This window comes from Aythya ferina, assembly GCF_964211825.1.
Source record: "Aythya ferina genome assembly, chromosome: 1".
Classification (NCBI taxonomy): Eukaryota; Metazoa; Chordata; class Aves; order Anseriformes; family Anatidae; genus Aythya; species Aythya ferina.
The window spans coordinates 28,744,372-28,766,487 of NC_140296.1; the positions used below are offsets into that span (position 1 = coordinate 28,744,372).

The 22,116-nt window shown below is 38.5% G+C and overlaps 1 long non-coding RNA gene across 1 annotated transcript; it reads left to right on the forward strand.

The window, feature by feature from the left end:
- Positions 1-70: 70 nt before the first annotated feature.
- LOC311445373 lies at positions 71-13,195 on the forward strand. Its single transcript, XR_014698365.1, has 3 exons — positions 71-262; positions 5,919-6,011; positions 12,701-13,195. It is a non-coding gene; the product is annotated as an uncharacterized lncRNA (long non-coding RNA).
- Positions 13,196-22,116: the final 8,921 nt, after the last annotated feature.

Consider the following 22,116-nt stretch of genomic DNA (forward strand, 5'->3'; position numbering starts at 1 on the left):
TCCGCCCGCCCCTGAGCACCCCCCCCGTTCCCGGCATGCCCCGGGGCGGCGGGGCTGGCCCTAACGAATTTGAATGAAGAGCCCAGCTCTTTCGGCGCCATTTTCGAGTGGTGCCCCAGCGCGGCGCTGCCGCGGGGCCGCTCGCTGCCGCCGCCTCCCTCTCGCTCCCATCCCCTCCCTCCTCCTTCTCCCTCTTCCTCTTCCACCGTCCCCTTCTCCTCCTTCACCGCCGATTCGGGATTCGGAGCCTCGGCTGCGGGCGGTAAGAGCCGCGGGGGGGAGCGGGCGCGGTTTGGGGGCTGAGGGATCCCCCCCCCCCCCCCCTCAGCCCCCTCACGGGTCGGCTCCCTCAGCCCTTGGGGACGGGGCTGTGAGGTGAGGGCTGCGGGGCCGGCCCCGCCGTGTCGTGACAGGAGGTGACAGGCTCTCTCTTTTACCCCCCCCTCTCCCCTCCACCCGCCTTCCTTCCCCTCTCCTCTGTGGAAATTATTTCGGGGCATCCCCGCCTCGCCTTTCTCCCCCCCCCCCCCCTTGTGTTTTCGTAACCCGGATTAATGCCCCTCCGCGCTCTCTCTCTCTTAAAATATATAATATATATAAAAAAAGGGACAACCTTCGCCGTGCTTCGCCTTCCCTCCGCCCGTTTCCGTGCCAGCGGCTTAACCCCTCCACCCCCCCCCCACCTCCTTGAACCCCGTGTCGCGACATGAGCGCCTGTCGCGCCGCCTTCCCAACCCTCCCTGGCAGGCTGAGGGGGGGCGACACACCACAGCCACCCCCGGCCTTGTCACCCTGCCTGTCCCCATCCCTCGGGAGCCGCTTAACCCCCTCAGGACCACCTCCCCCCCCCCCCCTTTCCCCTTTTCCCCCTCCGTTTTGGGGCCACCCCTGGGCGACACCTTCCCCCTTCCCCCTTTATTTTCTTTATTTCATTTTTTTCTCCTCATCCTCCAGCGCAGGATGCTCGGCTCCCTGTGCGTGTCCCCCCCCCTCCTTTCGGCTCCTTCCCCCCCCCTCAGCCGGGAGCAACGAGTTAACGGCGGGGCGTAGGAGGGGAGCCGGGGTGCAGCGGGGCCGTACAAAAGCCCGCTGTGTGTGCTCGCCCGGAGCCTTAAAGCGAAATGCAGAAGTTTTTTTTTTGTGTGTGTGTGTTTTTTTTTTTCCCCCTTTTTTTTTTTTTCTAGCCTTTCCAACACGGCAACTGGATCGCGATTCAAGGTATTTTTTTTATTATTTTTCCCTCCCCCCCCCCCACCCTCCACCACCACCTCCCCTTCCCTCCGTGTCACGCAGAAATACAATAGTCGGAGGAGGAGGCTCCGCCGAGTTGCCGTGCCTTGGGTTTTTTTTGAATCCAGTACACAAATTGCGCTTTTCCAGCCCCTTTTTTTTTTCTTTTTTTTTTTTTTTTTTCTTCTTCTTTAATTTCCCTAGGAATAGCTGCGCCGCTCGCTCCCTACAATTTGTAGCTCCGTGCGCCGATAGCTAGGGAAACGCGGCGTAACCTCCGAAATCGCGATACTAGTAAGAGCCCCTGGAAATTTAGCACTTATTTCGGGAGGCTCGCGGCGCTACTTTCAGAGTGCTTCGAGAAACGGTTCGAGCAGTTAGCATGGGAATGTGCGCAGAGCTGTTTCATTCTGCCTCTGGACACTTGGAAAGGAGCAGGGCTGGAGGAGATTTGCACTATTCAGCGGTGCAAGCACACTCCCAGGCACTGACTTTCACTTTCAAGGAAATAACTGTCTTGCCTCATGGCTTATTTAGAGAAAAAGCTCTAATTCGGTGTCGTACAGGTGCGTATGCTTTTTTCCCCCCGCCGTCTGACAGCCGTGTTCGCTAGCGTGCAGTTTGTACCTATTTTCATTTTAATTAAAATCTCTGCTTGATACGTACTTGGCCGGATCAAACAATTGCTCTTTTTAGCTTTTTTATTTCTCAGCTGCACCATTCCCACATTTTATAATTACATAAAGGTGGGTGTGGCTAAAATGAAAGCAGCAAGCAATCTAGTATCAATCTATAGGGTATGTGGAGTAGCTTTTCCTTTCTTATATTTGATGTACTCCTTCTTTTGAGATATTTGGGGGGAAAAATCACGTAGGCTGAATAGACCCTTGTAGAGCTGCTTGCATTTTTCACCTTAGTTAAAATGTCAAACATTAACAGGGATTACTTGGCCCTGCAAAAGTTACATTCGGAGGAAATATCAAATTAACTTAAAGATCTCAACGTATGTATTTGCATTATATCGCTAAGTGAAAGTTAGAGGTCTGTGCCTAATAGAATATTTCTTCGGTGTATACCATGTACTACCTATACATTATTTTTTTAATTTTTTTTAATTTTTTTTTGTGGGACCCTTTATCTGGATTCTCAAGAAAAAAACCTCCCAATAAGCCCCAGTTGTTCTCCTATTTTTTATATTTTTTTCTAATTTTTTCAATATTTTTTAAAGGAAAAAAATCGCCCCGGAACAAAAAAAAAAAAAAAAAAAAAAAACACCAAGTTGTACTGAAAGTTTCCAAGAGCTACCCTTTGTGTTTATAGGTACAGATCTCCCGAAGCTTGGAATAACTCTGAGATTTTTAGTTTTCAGATATGTCGGTAATTTGAAAGTATGAGTTGTGTCTGACTTTGGTGTGTCTTGGGGGTGGAATTTTGTAGGAATCCTATTGTAGTAACATTTTAAAGGCAGACTATGCGCTTACAAGGTGTACGGGGGATTTTTTTCTATTTTTTTTGGATTTTTTTTCCATTTTAGCTTCTGGAATTCTGGACTTCTTACTCCTCCATCCAAAATGTAATGCCATGGGAGGGGATTTGCTCCTCAATTGTAGCCTTTATTTCCTTAATTATCCTCGCAGTAATGAGTCCAATTCTGCAGCAAAGTACAAGTGGAGCTGCAAGCACCCTACCTGTCCCCATATCCCCTGCCTGTTGAGCACTGCAGGGAAGGTGCACATCTCATCCATCCCCAGTGTCAGAAGCCACCCTAACAGGTGTATCACCACTTTCCTGTGGCACTTTTACCTACCTACAAGCAGGCTACCTTTTCCTTCCCCAAAAGTTGTCCCATAACAGCATTTCTGTTGCAGGAACTTAGGGATTTTTATTTGCATTGGGAAGCAGTGAACCACTGAATGTGTGAAGGACAACAGGGGAGGTTAGCACTCTGTTCTCCAAGTATGCTGCAGATCCTCTGGGTCGGAGGTTTAGTCATCCGCCCATACCTAAGGCCCGGTGCTGGTCATTCCAGTAATCCGCATTTAGTACGAATTGTCACAGGTAAAATGCATCTTGAGCTTGCTTTTTCTGTCCCCGAAAGAAATGGGGAACGAAATTGGAGGCTTCTGTGTGGAAGCAGAAATATATTTTCTTGATATTTTTTACCAAGAAAAATAACTTGGTGTACACACACCCGACTTTTCCACAGATGCTGTGTGTGTGTGTGTATTATTACAGATTCTGACCACTCAACATCTAACACTGGGACCTGATAGCAAAAATTATGCTATTTCTGTTATCAGGAATACTTGGGGAAATGCTGTTTGAACAGGCTGCCCAAATTACTTTTGTACATAGTCTTCTGTGACTCTTCTCACACAGACATCTAATTTTTTAATAGAACTAGTAATGTACTTTTAAGGCAGGGATAATTATGATGTGCCCCATAAATATGAAGGGGGCATCACACAGGGCGGAGATGTGTAGGCAGGGATTTCCAACAACTTTTTAACTCAGTGAAATTGTTGCTTTGCGATTTTATTTATTTATTTTGTGAATTACTGGCAGGAGCCCTGTAGAATTTTTAGGTAACTGATGCGTTAATACACAGCAAGCTAGATAGGCTTAAAAAGGGATCTAGATGGTGAAAAACATCTGAATTTTGGAGGTTGGGCGATTTCAGAAATGGTTAGATGGAGCTAGGTAGAAAATCCTCTGCCCATGTTTAATAGGGTGTCAGGCAACGTCTGTGCTGAATTTTTTTTAACCCTTCGCTGCGAGCTTTCAAAGCACTTGAATTGTGGTGTGAGAACCTCTGGGATGTATCTGTCGGTGGCACCCTAACAGTGCAATAGGTTTGATCTTAGGTTCGTGTGCTTGCTGCTGGGTGAGAACTTCCAGCAGGCTTGCCTGAACATTCGAGGGGAGAGCAGAACTTGAGCTCTAATGCAGCTAATTCTCAGTTTGACAGTTTTCTCCTTGAATATTAACATCTAACAATATTTTAGCGTATCATTTAAAAAGAGAGGAAAAGGTTATCTTTCCAGAGAGCACAAAGTTTCATTACTTTGTATAATTCTGAACACTTCTTCATATCTCGGCAGGGAGCAGTTGCCAGTGTGTAGGGATGACCTCGCACACACGCAGACACACGTTTATTGCCACATACAGAACAGGAGAAAATGTAAAGCGTGTACATTTAGCTTTTATTTTGTTAAAAGCTTCCCAGGATGTCTCCTAAAACTGAAGATGATACTGTTATATTGCTCAAAACTGAAAAATAGCAGTGACTTTCAGTGATCGTTATTAATGTCTAAAGGAAACCACTGTTAGAAATAGGCACGTTTTTTTTTTTTCCCTATTTAGTTTGTTTTCAGAAACTGCAATGAGTGTATCAACAGTAAATAGATTATTAATAAACTTTTCAACATCAAATGTAGTTGCAATTAATTATTTTATTTCGAGTGAGCTAAAACTCACTTTGAAGTCTCGACTGAGAAAAAGAGAATTACACAAGGATTAGAGCTGAACCTTATATTTTCATATTAGACGGTTTTCTCTAAGTTTGGTTTCAATATTATCTTTCAGATTGTTAAATCTCAATATAAGCGTGGGGGGAACTTTTGAGAAGCATTTTTGTGTTTCTGGCTTAAAGGCACAAACTTATTTTTCTAAAAAAAACAAGAGGTGCAGCAGATGAGGTGTGATATACATGAAAATAAAGAAAATTCCTTTTTCTTATTAAAGCAGGGTGCTTGTTTGAGCTCCACAGCAGTGGAGATTTTTTTTACTATTTTTTAGAATATGATTAAGCAGCAAAGAGCAAAATTACTGAAATATTTGGAAGCAGGTGACCTGATCTAGGCATCTGCTGCTCATTTATTAGGCACTGGATGTGTCTTGTCATGGTATCTACAGTGAAAAAAAGTCCAAATAAATTTAATAAATTGGCTGTGTGAGTGCACAGTTTTCTCCAGTAGATATTTGGATATAGTTGCTGCCTATATCAAATTTTACTTTGTTCTTACCTGATTACTCTCAGGGCTTTTTTTTTTTTTTTTTGGAGGGGGGGTGGTGTAAACTTTAATTTTATTTTTAATTTTTACTCTGAGTGCATTTTATGTCTCCACTATTTCCACCATGTGTTACAAAGAAACCAGTATTTGTCCAGCTACATTTTAATAAAGGTAGTAATGGGGATTGCCTTGAAGAGCAGAAATTAAAGCTCCTTAAAGAAAACACTCTAAGTTAAATACTTAATAGTCTGTAGAATATTTTGGGAAGTGTGACAGCAGTAATCACACATCCTTTAAGTAGTTTGTACTTACCTGTTTGCTCGTTTGAGGGTGGAGGGAGAGATTAGGAGGGGTTCTCCCCCTTCACCCCCCCCCCCTTTTTTTTTTTTTCTTCCTCTTACTTTCATCTTAAAATGCTGCAGGAAGAATGAAAGCAGAGCATGCTAATCTGATTTGTTTCAAGAGGCTTCTGATAATAAAGAGGCATATCACAGGTGTTCCTAATCAAGTCAGTTTGGTTTTAGAAAAAAAAAAAAAGAGTATTTTTAAAATTAGGATTTCCTGTAACATAGACAATGCGAGGGTCAACCTGATGACCTACATCTATGTTTGGGGATCAACCATGAAACTGTGGGTGTTGGAAATATGTTATAATACATGACATTTTTATTGCAGGTTTCGACCTTTCAATAGAGAGCTGATTTTGGAGAACGGCTTAGTCCTGTGATTGAAAAACTCTTTCTGGAAGGTTGATGGAGCATGAGCATGGTATATATTATATTAACATTTCTCTTATTACATGTGTTCTTTATTTAAAAAATGCATATAGTAAATGTAACTTTTTTGGATTATTCGAAATAGGCCAGTTCTTCTGGGTTTGTTCAAGACTTTTTTTGTTTGGTAAAATAATTCTTAGTTACACTCCTTCTGTAAAATTTTAAGAGACTAAGGAAAAGTATTCACACAAGCTGTCCTCGGGAGGAAATGAAGTGGCCAAAATATGTACAAAAAGCTGAGTTCACAACAGCCTTGATCACAGAAGTTATATAAATTCCCTATATAATATTGCCCTTAAATTCTTGTCTTGGGAATTACTCCAACTGAAATGTTGTTAATCTGAAAACAAAGTATAGAGCATATAAGTGTTTGTTTTTAAGTAACTTAATTTTTTTGTTGGGAGGGTGTGCTGAAGAAAATAACAGAGAGCTAGCTGACTGCATTTCAAATGTGGTGTACAAAATTTATTTTTACATATAGTAAAAAACCTAGCTACTTGACAAGCTAAAAAGTAGGGAACAAGAAAAAGTGGTCTTCAGAGGCCTCTACCTGTGGCAGCATAGTCAGAAAATTAATTTAATGTATGTATTTGTCAGTAAATGGATTTTTATATAGTAAAACACGGAATATTTAAGAATAATAAATACAGACTGGCGACACTCATACTGCAAGTCCTGCTTTGCACTAAAGGTACTAATTTGGCTGAAACTGAGAAATCCATTCAGAGTAATCATAACCTATCTATTTGTATATGAATAATCTTAACTAACCATTTATATAAACAATTGAAATTAAAATAGTAACTGTTCTTGGATTGAGTAAATTTGTTTAAATATTAAATGGAGCAGTAAAAACTGTAAAACTTTATCTTCAGCAAAATATATTACAGTACAACAAATTTTATGAACATGTCGTGACTTTAGCAATTCCAGCTTTCAGCTGGAATCCAGTTTTTATCCTTAATCAAATCTGTCTGTCTTTAAGAACACTTTTTTTTTTCAGGAAGTAATTGTGCCATAAAATAGGAGAAGTTTTAAAAAGCAAAATTTGAGATTATCCTAGTAACTGCTAATTTTTACCAAGCAGATCGAGTGAAGTGTAAATTTCATCTTTCCTCAGTGTTGTAACTAATGTCTAATATAACCTAGGAGCTGCTGGCTTTTACCATTTAGACACCTCCTGTCATAGAAGTAATCGAGGCAGACATGTTCTGAGTCTAGTTTTCACTATATGAAAAATATAGTATGATTTTATGGGTAGTTCAGACCACCTACAGAAAATTATCAGTTCAGAAACAAAACTTTGAATACAGAAAGTGTAGGGATCTAGAGGAAAACAAGTGAAACAGAAGTTTATGTAAACTTTGCAATTCGTGATTAGTGAATATGTATTTTTTAAATTTTTTTCCCTTTTCTGTGCTTAACAGTCGCAATAAAACTATTTTTATTAATGCTGTTAGTGTTTGGGTAACATGTCTAATATGTTCCCAAATAAATAAATATTTTACAGTCTGTCCAGAAACTCTGCTCTGAATGTACTGCATGTGGGTCTGGTTGTTTTTTTTTTTTCTGGTTCTCTTAAGAATATAAGGATTTCACAAAACACCTCTTTGAATTTGTTCATTCTTTTTGTTCCTTTTTTTTTCCTGTACAAAAGCAATTACATTCTTGTTAATGAAAATCAGGATTATATTGCAAGGCAAAGGTATCTAAGGCTCCCTTGTGACATATTTAAAAGGTGAAAGTTTGATGGAGTGTTCCTTGGGCTGACACAAGTTCAGAGTATTTCTCATAGGTTCTTATTCAGCAAAAAAAAAAAAAATATAATGCCTGGTTCACAACTGTAAATCAAAGGATTTTTAAATTTAGGGCCTAATTCTGAAAACTTTTAAATACACAAGTAGTCCTAGTGCCTCACTTCCACAAATAAGGATTTGCAGAACCATGTTTGTCCTTAGATCCAAACTTTTTTATTTTTTTTAATTAATAAAATATATTAAAGTATTCAGAGCTTTTGAGACAAGTTAAATCACTTTTAAAAAGACCAAAGAGGAGAGTTTTGCAGTAATGCAATTATTATCTTACTCGTTTACAGGCTGAAATCCCTCTCGAGAATGCTGCAGTTGTCAGTTACCATAAGAAGCCACTTTTCAAGTGTTGATTGGCTCTAGAGCACTTTTAGGCTGAAATTTGGCCTAATTAATTTTGTTCTAGAGCTGGGCAGCCTGTTTGTTCTAGAACTAGGCAGCCTGGCTGTTTCATGCCCCACAGAGGAGGTGAAACTTTGAAGGCTTGTGGGGTGTGTTTTAATTTCTTACCCCTGGCTCCTGCTGTTGCAGTTTTTATTTACCAAAACTAGCGATTTTGTTGGAAGTTGAGCCTGAAACGAGGGCTGCAGTGCTGGCCCCTTAAAAAAATTGTTGGTGTGGCTATTGCAAATTGTATGCTTGACTTCGTCAACTGTTTTGCAATATCTAATTGTAATGAGGCTGAAAAGATAAAAATGTACAGGCTTCTCTGCTGGAGTGCTTCTCAGGGGTAACTTTTTCATGGCCACTTTTACTGTCTGTAATGTAGGTGCACACTCGAGGCTCTGCAGACCTCGTTGCCTAAATCATGATTTGATAGCTCACAAAGCACACTCACTGCTCCTCTGAAAGACTTGTTGCAGATAGCTGTCAGCTCATCTGTGCTTGCCTTAAGGACTTCTGGTGCTTTTCAGAGGCAGCTTAAATAATATTCCTGAAAGAGAGATGTAGCTATAAATGCAGCCCATGCCCAGTTGTTACAGCACATGTAAAATCAGGCATTGTTTGCAAACCCTGTGCTATCTTAGGCATGGCTGGTTTAGATTTTGAAATCTGAAAGAACTGAATTTTCTGGATTTTGTTAGTTTTAACTAGATCCAGCCCTAACGTTATTTTAAAGTGGAGTTTCGTGTACTATTAGATTGAAATAAGCATTAATTTTTTATTATTAGACTAGACATTTAATGAAACAGCTGTACAGCAAGGATTTAAGAGTGGTGTACTTACACCTCATTTTTCCTCGTCTGTTGGTGAAGCAATCCTGCAAAGCAAATGAAAAAGAACAACAAATAATATACAAATTCGTCAGGAAAAATAGTTAAAACGTGCTAACTGGCATATTTAAATGCTCGTGCTTCTCCCTCCAAGCCAAAGGCAGGAAAGTAGGGTATTGCCCCTTCCTATTTATTTATTTATTTCAACAAAAGCAAAGCAGAGGTTTGTGTAAACCCACGCATTTAAGCTGTGGGTAGGGGGGAGAGAGAAAAACCTAATCCCAGTTTTCAGAAATGTGCAGCTACTGCCTTGATGGCTGTTAATCCACCTTGTTTTGGGCTGCTGCTCACAAACTAACATGAACTAACATGAAAAAAGAGCATGTATGAAGAGGTGATTGCTAATTCAGTAGTGTTTCTGAATAAGCCACTGCTTCTGGCTTTGTCAATTTTGAAATTATTTTAAATAGATGGATAGTCACAGTAGATTTTTATTTTCAAGCCTGTTGGGGGGGAGATTTTTTTCTTTTTCTTGGTGGTGGGGATTTTTTTGGTAATATTATTCACAATTTTTACAGCAATATTTTGAGGAAAATTATTGCTTTTAGTAAAACATGCTACTAAGATGAGTTTAAATCAGGAGATAATAGTGGCTCTATTTTTTAATTTGTGCAATATCTAAAAATCTTGGTAGTGTGCAAATATCTCCAGAATATTTACACCTTCCCATTAATCCACTAAATTTTTAGAGCTTGCTTTTTATTTCCCTTGTCCTCTTTTTTTTGTGTATTTTTTGATGCCTTTGAGCAAAAAAAAATTCATAATTTTATCTATCCACTTCAAAGTTGATATGGGGTGTATTTTTTTCTAGAAAAATATGTATTTAAGTGCTAATTTTCAACATCAGTGGATTAACTTTGATATTATAATATTTTTAAAAAAATATGTGATCTCCCCAACTCTAACTGATAATTCCCTACATCAAAATAGCTCTAAGTCACTTAGATTTATTGAAAATTTAGGGGAAGACAGGAATTTCAGTGAATCTGAGAAATAAAAACCTTGGATTTAGAATTTCTGTGTTCTTTCAGAGCACTTTTTTTTTTCCTTGGTAGAATGTGCAGATCCTGTGGTCCTAAGGATGTTATCACTTGAGTTATTCTGCAAACACTTTGCTTCCCCCTGCGAGAAGCTATAACATATTTTAATTGGGATGAGGAATTTGAAAAGGAGGATTCTGTTGTGAAACGTTGTAACTGCTCTTAGGAGAAAGCCTGTCTATAAATACACTGAAAAGTCTGTTGCAGAGCAGGGTTCCCTGACGTGTCTGACAGTACCACCAGTATCTTGCACAGGCAGGCAAACCCCTTCTCAAAAACAATGGGCTTCTGCTTAGGTGCTTGCCCTGCTGCCCCCAGGCTCCCCAGATCTCGAAGATTTTCCTCGAGTTCTCAGGAGAAGGGAGGATGATGCTTTCAGTGACAAGCACAGCAGTTACACAAGCAGCAGGGGAAGGTGTATTTTCCTTCATCTGTTTTATAACCTGACTGTGTTTCAGTTCTCAGGCAGCATGGCTGTACTTCTGTATGACAGTATTTTTTTTATTTTTTTAAGCAAAGGATCCTCTGTTGATCTTAATTTCTGTCTCTCTCTAGCTGATAATGCGAGGGTTACCAAGAATACATTTTCCATACTTAGTCCTAAATTCATTGCATCTGAATACAAGAGGAGATAAAACATGGTTTGAAACAGAGAAGAAAATGCTTGGACTTCTCTTTCTGGAATTACAAGGTTTAAAATCTGGATTTTCATTTGCACAGTGCCTGTTTTGCATCCAGGTTTAGAGTGTAACTAGGAGATCCTGGAATCGGCAGTGAGAGTAATTCCTCCTGAATATTAGTGCTCGTAGGCTGGGTTCTGTTTTTACACCAGTAACTCTTCAATTTTCATGAAAGTTTTGATTCCAGCTATGTCACTGTAATCACAGTGAAGCTGGCTGTGAATACAGTGTGTTTGTGTCAGAAATCAATATTTTGTGAAACTGCTTAAGAAATTATTGGAAATATAAAATACAAGAATGTTCTGAAGTTCTCTTAAACTTATTGTCCTTGATTATTTTTTTTTCTTCTGTTTAGGAATACAGACTTCCTCTTGCATTTTTGGTGTGTAATACTCTGTTTGTCAACCTCACGGTCTTCTGACATGCAAACGATCCTCCAAAATGCTGTTCAAATTGTCTTAAAGTTTTATTTTTAGATTAATATAACTTAAGTTGGTGACCCACTTTCCATTATGTAAAAACCTGAACAGAACTTGTCACTGAGGTAGGAATTCATATAGGCTAACACTAGAGGGCAATTCAAAGCAAGAGTCCACCCCAGAGCAGTTCAGGCCTGCTTGTGGCCCCGTACTGAAAAAGAGGGAACCTGGGGGGGACTTTCGGTGGGTCCCCTCTCCGGGCAGAAGCTGGCCTTGGCGATTACCCTCCCGAATCTCTTTTACTGGATATGAAAAGCAGGTTAAATAAAACTTAGGTCTCTTGGAGTGCTCCACTGAATGAGAAGGAACTTAAACCAGTTCCTACTGCTTTGCTGAATTAAAAGTTAAGAAGCCTGTTTGACAGTTTCTCATCTCGTTCGCTCTTGCCACTGTTAAAAGGCATAATTTGTGGTCTTTTTTGTTTCTTTTAAATGTGCTACGCTAAACCCTTTAGATCTTATGTGAAAGATGCTGGGTTTGGGGAGGTAAAGTAATATTGCACTGAAACTTAAATGCCTTTTATTTTCAAGTATCAAAGAAAATATTCTGGATTTGCTTAAATGTGTTAGTAGCTGAGAAACCATGTTCTTTTTAACAAACATTAACAAATGTGCAATAATACCAATAGCCAGGAGAGCCCTTATAAAATACTGCTGAGTTATTTGAATTAAAACGAAAGTATAAATTGATTTCCATTTTAAAAACAACATAAGGCATCAGACAGGTACTTTGTGTGTGTAGTTTTATCAAGCAAAACCTATCAAATGCAGAAACTCGGTTGAAGTAAGATGAGCAATCAAGTGCTGTATTTAGTATTTAACTGTGGAGGAGTGATCATCTGTGTATATTGTGCATGATTTAAACAATTTACATAACAGTGCATTACATAATAAATTCTCGTTTTCACGGCTTGCGACGTTCGTTACAGATCCACGGAACGGCTCAAACGCTTGTAAATACTAACCTGTAGTGCAAGGGGTGATGTCATGGGGCTTGAAATGCACTCAAGAATTCTTATTTTAGCAATGCAGACTCCCTCGTTATACTGAGATGTATGCATCCAGCCATGTGAATGCTTGCAAGTGCCACGGTACAGATTTCTACACCAAGGGTATTTTATCAGCTTGTGTGTTTGTCTTTCTATATAGTTACACTTTTTATTTTACATACACTTACATAGAAGAACACTGATCTGAGGTTAAAATGGCATGGTCACTCCTCCATTCTGCACCAGTTTTCAAAAATTACCATCTTTGCTTTCTTTCTACAGTTTACTGTAGATATCTAAAACTTATTCTTGCTTTTACTGCTTTTATTATATACAAAACATTTTGGCAGTGCCACAGATGGATAGAAATACTGCAGTGCATTGTTACAGTAATTTGCCCCTGTCTCTGCAGGTCTGGTCAGCAACTCCAGTGCAATTTGAAAATATGTAATCTGCTGGCAGTGATGTACCCAACCTTAATCAGAGCTGGAGCCTTTGGAAGAGAGCTTGTGTCATCGCAGGATGTATAGTCCCACAGTGACTGACCTTGATGAAACTGTGACAGAAGAAAACAGGTTTCGCTTTGTTTTGCTTTTCTACTTTATAACTTGCAAAATGCAACAAACAGAAAAAAGGAAGACAGCTGAACACTTCTGTGGTTAGCTTCTCTGGGTCTTAGAGGAGGCTTTTGTTTTAGTGGGGGGGAGCAGTAAGGAATTAGCTGATGATCAGGTTCAGTGATAGAAGATATCCCAACCCTACATATGAACTCTTGATTTTTTGAGAGTATAAATTTTTATAGAAAATCTGGCTGAATATTCAAATGATTAAACCAAGCATACATGTAAGCTTTTAAGGAACTGAATTCTTAGTCTTGTGGAGGTAAGACACTACCAATCTGTGTCAACATGGCTGGTTTTTATTTTTTTTTCCTTTTACTAGTTTGATTTTTATTTTTTTTTTTGGCCCTAAATCAAAGGGATAAGTTCTGCTGATAAGTGAACGTTTAAGGCTGTCTTCACAATCTTATTTATTTGAGCAAAGCAAGAACAAATGTGGAAGTATAAGCAATGTGCAGACCAATATTGCAATATTGTTCTGTTCTGTCTTTAAGCAGGTGGTTTCATGTGGCAGGCTGGAGGAGAGATTCTTTTTCTTCCCAGCTTTTGACAAAAAGATGACGCATATGACTCAGAATTAGAAGGGGAAATCTGCCAGTTTGCATCAGTTCCTCAACTTGTGGGTTGCTATTCACCACAAGGAAAATTGGTATACTCGCACCAGTGCTTCTTGAGAGATGAAGAGTAATCATTTCCTTCAGAAAGTGTAGGATGATTGGAGTAGGCCTTTCGTATGTGACACTAGGCTTTTCCTATAAGGTATTTTTCAACTGTCCTAATTTTTTTAGGAAGAAAGGGAAACAAATAATGTTCTGAAATGCTCTTTTTAAAATAGGGATCGGGTATCTTATAGCTTAATGCAGAATAAAAGCAAAGGAATCTGCTTCCTTCTGAAAATATTCTCTTTTGCTGGATTTCAAACAGAAACCATAATAGATTTCCACAGTCAAAAGGTAAGTTATTTCTGTGTGTTTTTTTTTTAATTCAATCCCATATATCTCAATCTCCAGTTCCAGCTTTTAAGTAAGCTAGTAGGACTAAAAAATATGTAAGTATAGTGAAATTGAGAGCAAAAGGCTTCACTTTTGAAGAGGAAAATACTTAACATGAAATAAGGAAGATCTGATTTTCAAAATGTTGTGCTTTAGACCTGCTAAAAAAAAAAAAAGACAATTTTGTGATAATTCAGATTATTTCATATAGATATGATTGTTTCATATAGATATTTTGGGATATGAGGGAGAGTTCTCTTGATACTGGTATTTCCTCAAAGAATATACTATCAACTAGCCTTTTATTTAAAAAATGGGGGGGGGTGTCAAATACTAATTAAGATATTCATGTCTTTTTATGGAAAATTTATTGGGCATTTTGATAGGACTGATAATACAATTAAGATTTCTTGATCACTGCTACTGTGCTTTTAGGCATTGGTTTTTACATTTTTTTTCTTGATATATTAACTTCTGGTTAATTCAGCATGGTTTTACTTTAAGCTTGTTAGTGAAATATTGAAAATCTAGCTTAATATAAAGCCTTAAGAGGCACCCAGCATCCTCTTTTTTTTTTTTTTTTTTGTAGTGGATAAAGTTCCTTTTATTTAGCAAAAACCATTGTCATTTTGAAAAGGTATATCCTAAGTGAATCTCATTTTCCTACCTGGAAAAATCGATTTCATGTTTAACAACTTGTGTCAGCCTCAGAAAAGCACCATCTTCCTGTGCATTAGCTCAGTTCTGTGAGTCGTCTCCCTAGTGGGGGAGTGGGTAACCTCTAAATGTTTTTTAGATGGGAGTATGTACACGTGTGTGTGTGTGTAGATGGATATCTTGTGTATGAAGAGGGATGAGGGAACGGGGAATAAAACAGCCTTCTCTCTGAGCTGCTGCTCCTGCTTGTTTCTTCAGCTGCCATTGACTAAACAATCTAAGTAGATAGTATGATCAGGAGCCTGCACCCCAAAGGCATTAAGAACCCCCTAAAACTTATTATCAATTAACTGCTTAAATAATGAAGTTGTAGAAGTAGAGCTAAAGATTGGAAAAACTACAGCAGTTAGCAGGAGGTGTTCCTCTGCTGTTAACTCAAGGATTCCATTAACCGTTGAGTCAATTTCTTCTAACAGTTTGGTGTTACCTTTCATAAGTCATACAGTTGTCTGGCATTTCATAGAAGTCATGTAGTGATGATGTCAAGATTCAGAAGAAAAGACAAATTTACTGTCGGAGCCAAAAGGCAGGCGCACAAAAAGCAACTTCTTTCAGGACACGAAAAGCTCTTTGTTCTGTGGCCTTGGGTTTTTTTTTGTGCTTTGACCCTTATTTTACAGCATTGTCACTCTGACCCTAAATCTTCTGAAGCAGACGTACAGCAAATTTAGCCCTCTACAAGTGGGGCTGCATTTGGAGCTATAGGCCTCTCTTTGGTCTTCAGTTATATTATTATAGTTCCATGCAATCCTAAGATGCAAGAGAATTAAAAATATGTATAATTCTGTCTACTGCAAGTAGTATTAACTTACATATCAAGGCATTTTTAAAATATATTCATTTACGTGCATAATGCTATATTGCCATCCTATGATTTATTAGTATTTACCAATTTCAGATAGGGTAGCAAGTAGGAGGGCAGCCTGGCTAAAACTGACTAATGCATTTTCCACTTTCCCAGCAGTACTTTGGAAACTGATCCTGTGCACTTACCACCAGGGTTCCTGCAAAATGCTACTTGAGCGTTAAGCATTCTGTTGAGGACAAGAAGAGCTTTGATGTACATTCTGGAGTTAGAATACTTAAGCAGCAATACTCGCCTGCCTTTCTTTCATAAAAGACTCGGTGCCAGCTTAGAAGAGCATAAAATTTTACTCTAGGCCTGTGGCTGCTTTCTTAGGCTAAAAGAGCAAGTTTTCTGAAGTCTTATGTGGATTTGGGAGGAAGGAAAGGAAAGGTTAATTTTCTTAGTTCTTTAAGAAGGCTAGAAATGAATGAAAAGTACCAGAAACCTTACAGCTTGCTTAGATGTTCTGAATTTTTATCCTTTTAGCCTGTTCCTTTTTTTTTTTTTTTTTTAAAGGAAGAGCTAGGAGGAATGTAATATACTTAAAAGACAGGGAAATAGATATAACTTTCCACTATAACAGTGCATTTGTGCTGGGTGGATTTTGTTATTTAGGGAGGGATTCTTCCATTTTCTCCTTCACCAGCAATAATTCTGTATAGTAGGTTTTATAAACTTGAACTGTAACAGTAGGATAATCTTTTCTGGAGGTAACACTACGATGATCTGAGCAATAATTTAACAGTACGTGTTTATTGGAGAACTTGAAGAAAAATAAGTATCTCGATTGTATTTTTTCATCCAAAAAGATGTTATGAAACCTTTTTAAAAGACCTACAGGAATTGAAATTGTATTTCAAGATAGCCCCTTTCTTTTTTTGGTAGATGCACCAAACTATTGATATTTTTGTGATTAAAAATGGGGGGAAGGGGGATGATCTAAAAACTGCTATAATAAAATATAGAAGTCACTTCCTAGAACATAGAAAATATTGTCTTAATTTTGTATGTGTCCTTTGAAGCAGAAAGAGTGCTGGTACAGATTGGAAGTGTTCTCACAGTTTTCTTCTTGTGTGCATGCCAAAGGTGCAGGGAAGACAGATTTTTAAAAGTTAAGTGCAAGCTATACTAGTGCAATAAAGAGGGATCTGGAAAGCTTTTCTGAAATACAACTTTTACAAACTCTTGGACCCAAAGCTTGTCAGACTTTACCAGTTTGCTTTAAAATGTTTCATATAGTAGTATATTTAATGCATCAACATCTGACAAAACACTTTTTAGAAGCTGGGAAAAGAAGTGTGAGAAGTTAGTCTTACTCAATTTTGGTTTTAAGCTACTCAATACTAAAATATATTTCTGTATGTTGTCAATGCATACTTTTCATAATATTTCTGTCAGCTTCCCTTTTTTTGCTAGCAGGTTATTTAACTAACTTTTGGTTTCTTGCCTTCCTTGTAAGTCCACTGCATTTTGGTTACTATCCATCATTTCTACAGAAGCCTTAATATTGCACTACCAAATAACTGGTTTTATTTCCTTTTGTTTTCGTGACTGCAATGAAGAAAGAGTGCACCTCATGCAACAGGACATGTGAGTCAGGCTAGTATAAGCTGTGCTTGGAGTACTGAGATAAAGGAGAAAGGATATAGAACTGAATTTGATGCTGACATGCCATAACTGCATTTCCAAATTTCCGTGTGTTTTTAAACTTCAGACTTTCTTAATGCTGTAGATACTGGTTTTTATTTTTAGCTGGCTTTGTTATTTTATGTTTATCTTATGCAGTAGTTCTCCAGATAGTCTAAATATGTTTGTTCATGGTCCTTGGAGAGATGGCTGGACACATGATGTAGATTCTCCAAATTTAGTAGCAGTAAATTTCTGTAATCAGCAGTTATCTGCTTAAATTGCACTAGTAATATTTTACACTGCAAAGGTTTCTGTGTTTGTTTTTTACTGTGATTTTGTGGGGAATATTGTTGACATGGCCATGAAACAGTTAACAGATAATCCCCTTTTTTTTGTCAAAGTTTGTGTGCTTGGCTTTACCCGTAATTTACAAACAAAACTGTGGAGCAGTGCTTGTTATCTCTGTTCAAGTATTCAGCCTTTTGTTCAGAGGATTACTCAAAGCGTTGTGACTCTTCAATACAAATTTATTGTAGTCTTAAATATTCAGCTGCTTGGTAGAAGGTAGGGGAAGATTTATACATGGAGAGTGTGTAAGCTTGATCCTGACTGACTTGCCCCTCTGTGGGGTGAAGTGGTGCTAATTTATTGCTTGATTACAGTCATTTAATAATAATCCTTACGAAAAATGCTAGGTCAGTGTTTAAATTTGAGTTCAAAACCTTACTGTTATTTCAGGAGAAAAGGTATAGAGCTCATAGAGCTCATTCTCTTCATTCTTTTTTTAATGTGAGCACGAAGTAGCCTCAATTAAGCTGGGTGTACTGATGTGACATCATGTTGTACCTGAACCAAATAACAACACAGTAATAGCCAAAAGTACACTTATCTTTAAGCTACAACTTCGAAGTTTTATCTCTATTGAATGTTTCCTTTTTACAATATGTATGTCACTTAAAGGCTGCTGACATTAATAATTAGAGGTAAAGAGGGCTCATTAGCAATAGCAACCAAAAGGATAATAGAATACTTAACATGCATTTCCTTTAAAATGCAAGTTTGAAGAATGAGCAAAAGTTAGAAAATGCTGTGTGTTTGCAGCACAAACATTACAGCATTGAGTAAGCGTATGACAAAAAGTGAAACTACTATTGTTTAAGCTGGTGGGGAGAAAAGTAAACAGTGTATTATCAAGGCTCAGCTACATACACTTTAAGGTCTTCACAGTTTTGATGCTTAAGACCAAATATGTTTAGGTTTCTTAATAGGGTGGTCAGAGTATCTCCTGAATTTTGTCTTTTTCACAGAGGTGGTGAAAGAGAGGTAGGAGCACTGGTAGCCCAGATTTAGTTCAGTAAAAATCTGTATTTGCAGCAAACAGTAACTGTCAGTGTTTGTTTGTACAGAATGCTGTATTCGTGGCACTGAATTGTGAGCCCTGAAAGGAGAAATTTGCAAATTTACCTGTTTGGAGGAGAAAAAAGGTTATGACTGCAGAATGCCTTGTCTGTCCTTAAGAGTAAGTTGCACAGGATGCTCGTCAGCACTGCCCCACTTCATACTGTGCCGTCCCTGCCTCCCAGTGCAAACCCTGCCTTACTGCAGTTTCAGCTAAAGAGGTTAAACTGGAGAAAACTCAGATATGGAGGTGTACATTGTGATCACTGTGCAGGGGGGGTAGCACTGGTGGAAAAACAGTGTCATGCTTTAGGCTGAGGAACTCTTAAGAGCCTTTCAGTGTCTTTCAGCGTCAGATTTCTAGATTTAAACTGAAATGGGGTTGGGAAAGGGTCACAGTGAGGCAATAGCTGCGCTTTCAGAGTGGATGTGTGTTGCTTTGCTTTCATGAGCAAGTAACCCAAACAAAGGAGTATGGCTGGGTAGAAGTGGTGTATAACACTACCCAAGTGGAAGGTGTGTTGGCCAAGAAACATCAGGAGAGTGGGGGTGGTATACGAGCACAATGCCCTAAGTAAATGTCCAAGCTTGTGTCACAGTCCTGGACGTGTGAGATGATACTTTCTATTTAATAGAAAGGCCTTGATTTGTTTTATTCCAAATCACCAAACTGTCAGATTGCTGGTTAGTAGTAACTCTGAATAAAATCTTATATAGAATTAAAGGGGTGTATTAGTAGTTACAGTAGCTGGAGGTTCACTTGTAATTGTTTTTCATGGGAGCAGAAAGAAAATGAGTTGGGCTTGGTATTGTCATAAACTCCTAATGTCAAACTAATAGAAGCTGAACATGGTATTTTATATTAGGCTGTTCGATAAATCAACTAAGAAACAGTGAAACCAAGGAAAAGCTCCTTCCCCCCCACACCCCTTTTTATTTATTTTGAAGCCGTTTAATTGCTTTTCTATCAGCATTCCTGACTTCTGTGTATATGCAGCGTAGAGAGCCTGCTTCTGTGGAACTGAACTTCTGCTGCTTCAGAGCTCTTCCATCTTCCTCAGCAGAGCTCTTACGTTGATGGACTTGGGATCAAATGGAGCTGGCTGTATGCAAGTTTCCCAGCTTTTATTGGGGTCTACCCGAGTAATTTTCCTGCCACCCCCAACAACAATTTAGGACATAAAGACAGAGGTAGGAGAAGCACTTGATGGCATGGCTGTGTAAGCTTTATGACCAAAAGCACCGAGGTTCAAAGCTTTGTGCAGACACTCCCATATTTCACTAGCTATCTGGCTTAGTTATCTGTATGTGTTTTATCTTAGTTTTCCTCCTTTCATCCTTTTCCTGTTCCTCAACCCTTTCTCTCACATATGAGGTCTTCAACTTTAATTTATTTTCTCTGTAAGGAGAGCAGAAGCATATTTTTAATAGGAAAGTAGAAAATACTCCTATTTTTTTGTTTGTTTTTAAATTTGCTTCTTGTTTGGAGGTACTTTTTGCTAGTATAAGTTTTAAAAAAAAAATACAGTCCTGTAATGCATGTGAGTTTTTGTATTCATGTCTGGGGAGGAAGGGAAATTACCTGCAAGTTCTCCTACTAATGTACTTACTGTGGAAGATAGCATTAATAGTTCTGCCAAGTCTTTGTTTCATGGTGTGTATAGTTTAATTTTAGAGGGATTTGCTTATAGAGCAGGGGGAAAAACAAAACAAAAAAAAAAAAACCAACAAAAAATCCTCTATGCTTAAGCTAGAAAACTAAAAACAAGGAGACAATTGGAACAACAGTATCTAGTTAAGCACACGTAGCTTACAAATTAAGAATTTGGCCTGGACATGTGAGAATTCTTCCAAAGGTATTAAACGTTGCAGCTGTTTTATTTAAATCATTTCTCTTTGATATTTTCAGGTAAATCTACAAGTAAGAGGCAGCACTCGCTCTTGTTGAACATCTTTCATAATCTTTTTCCAGAGAACTGTAAACAAATCTTATTGCTGACTAGCATCTTCGCTTGCATCCATGCTTTCCTTATCTTCATCTTCCATACTGTGTGTGTACACAGACATACACGGGATGTTTTTCTTCACCCCTTCTTTTCTTGGATTATGTCCAGCATAGTTTCTTTAGAGGGGAGACTGTCACGGCATACCTTTGCACTGAGGTTTGTTTTGCCTTTATATTCAGGTTTCACTTCACCAAGCTACTGGGTAAATTGGGCTTATATAATCTAGTTTGCCTGTTATAGCTGTCTAATTTAAAAACAAAACCAAAAAGTTAAGTATTTAGAGGAGAAAATAAGTGCGGATGTAGTTGTATACATATAAAATATACTGGAAGTGACTCTTATGCAGTCTCTAAAATATCGATAGCTAGGTAGCTGTATAAAAACTTGTGTTGCTGCAGGTTCCTATATACTTACACTGACAAATCTTGTTTTAAATCTTGTTTTAATTGACACTTCTTTACCAACTGACCCTTCTAGCAGAGACCATCCTGCAGTGTTACTGTAGGAGCAAACACAGAAAAGAAGAGGAAAATGCCACAAGCTTTCCCCATTTGTGGTCTGCTGAACTGTTCTGTCCTTACAGATAGCCCTGTTAATTTAAGAAAATTATTTTATACCATGAACTCATTAGAAAACTCCTTACAGTGGAAGGGAACACTTGGATCTGGTCTATGTAAGTAGCTTTTCTCCTAATAATTTGGTATAAGAATGTCATTTGTGTTATTTAAGGAACCAGTAAAAGTACATGTTGAAAATGCTGCTAATTTTTTGTGTAAGAAAAAGATGCACGGGAGAGATGTGAAGTCCAAGTCCCTCACCTACGTCTTCCAATAAAATAGCCTGGTCAGTTTAGGCTGGAGGCATATGGACTGCTACAGGCTACTGTTCCTGCTAACAGTCTGATTTTCCCTCCAGAATTACTTAATAAACAGTTGTAAACCTCTCTGCCCAGAGACAGTGGAAAAGGTAACCTATAAAAGCTAACAAACGGCTTGAGGGACTGATACAGTATTTGACAGGAGCTTGTTTTGAAATCGGCTGTTTTTCCTTTGCAGGTGAAAGCTGTGTTTCAGATGAGAAAATAACCAAGTGCGTGGTTGTGGTATTCTGTTGTGTGTTTTTTTTTTTTTTTTAAAAGTAAATATCTGCATAATCTTCAGTCCCTCAAATCAGATGCAGTTGTCCTGTTTCTGTTTTGTGTCCAACTAAGGTATTATGCACACTTGACAATGAAGTGTAGAGCTGCACTGTAAATAAACATCTTGGCGATTAACAAATGTTTTATAAGCACTTTGTAGTTTGTACTCCTCATGTCAATACCCAAAAACGGGTGTTCAAAAAGTTCTCCATTCAGCTTTCAGCATGTTTCTGTTTCCCTGAAGTACGGTAGACACCTTGGCATAACGTAGCAGCACATAATGGTTTGTGGGTTTTGAAAAGGTGCAGGCCATATTGTGCTGCCTCAAAAATACAAGGATTTCATCATCCCGAACAGAAATATAACTTAGGAATTAGTCAATCTTGTGATACTGATGTCTGTCATACTCTAGCAGCACGTAAATATTGGTGTTAAGACTGTAAATATCTCCAGTATTAACTGTGCTGCTGAAGTAAGGCTA